Below are 1,349 nucleotides of genomic sequence, written 5' to 3'. Positions count from 1 at the left end.
TCAGAAATCTGCCTGCCTCTGCCTCCCAAGTGCTGGGATCAAAGGCATGTGCCACCACTGCCCAGCTCGATCTCTTTTTTTTAATGACCTTTTCACCCTATTACCTAATTATTTGTTGGAGACAGGGTTGCTCCATATAGTCGAGAATTGTCCATAATTTACTATTTAGTCTAGTATGACCCAGAACTTTAACTCCTCCTGTTTCAGGTCCCTACCTTCACCAGCAAGTGCTGGGATTGCAGGTGTGCTACTGTGTGCCTGCTACAATTGCATTTAACATATTCTATATTTTGCCACCTCCCGGAAGATCTCTTACAAATATACAAAGGATAATGACTGGATTCTAACAAGCACTCAAATAACGAGACTACTTTTAGAATAAACTTGGATGGGGGGGCATATAAAAATTTAAGGTTTCTTGCAGACTACTTACCTTTGCAGGTGTGGGCTGTGGTCTCTTTCTTTGTCCAAGTTTTTCCTTTAAGTCAGTTCATTGGTTTCAGTTAACAAGACCTAACATGCCAGGTATGGAGGGAGCACACCTTTAATCCCAGCGCTTGGGAGGCAGGGAGGCAGGGAGGCAGAGAGGCAGAGGCAGGCAGATCTCTGTGAGTTCAAAGCTAGCCTTGTCTACAAAGGAGATATAGGACAGCCACAACTATAAAAACAAACAAACAAAAACAAAAAAAAATCCTGTTTCTAAGCAAACAAACAAAAACAAAAAAGAAGACCAAACTTTGTAGTCACAGTTAGCACCCCACCTCTCTCTCTGTTTCTGTCTCTGAGATACAATCTCAATGTGGCCCTGGCTGGCCTCAAACTCACACAGGTCCACCTGTGTCTTCCTCCTGTGGGCTGACATTAAAGGCATGAGCCATCCACCATCTGTGGATGCACTTCTTAATAAAGTGGTAAAACATCACCCCTGGCCTGGTTATGTCTACTCTGAATTAATGCCTTTTATAAGACATTTCTTGAAGCAATGACAACTACTGAACACGTATGCTCTGCATCATTCCTGCCATTTCCTCTAACACTGCAGCCTAGATTGGTACCAGGTCTGCTGTATGAGACACAGGGATGCAGGCTGATCAAATATTCTGCCTGAAAAATAAGAATATTCAGTTTTGTAGCTCACGCTCAGTCTGCCCCGAGTCTCTACAGCCTGACCTTAAAGCCACATTTGAGATTCTATTTATCCGCAGCATCCCACTTCCAGATAAAACATTATTTCATGCCCTTAAGATAGGTTTTATTATTCAGTGAACTAGGAGAGCCTCAAAAAGTATGAGGGTTACTTTAATTTTAAATAAAACACACAGGCAGAGCATACCCACCACGACTGTTTA

Source organism: Mastomys coucha, unplaced genomic scaffold, assembly GCF_008632895.1.
Source record: "Mastomys coucha isolate ucsf_1 unplaced genomic scaffold, UCSF_Mcou_1 pScaffold21, whole genome shotgun sequence".
NCBI classification, from domain to species: Eukaryota; Metazoa; Chordata; class Mammalia; order Rodentia; family Muridae; genus Mastomys; species Mastomys coucha.
This window is presented reverse-complemented; position numbering follows the sequence as displayed.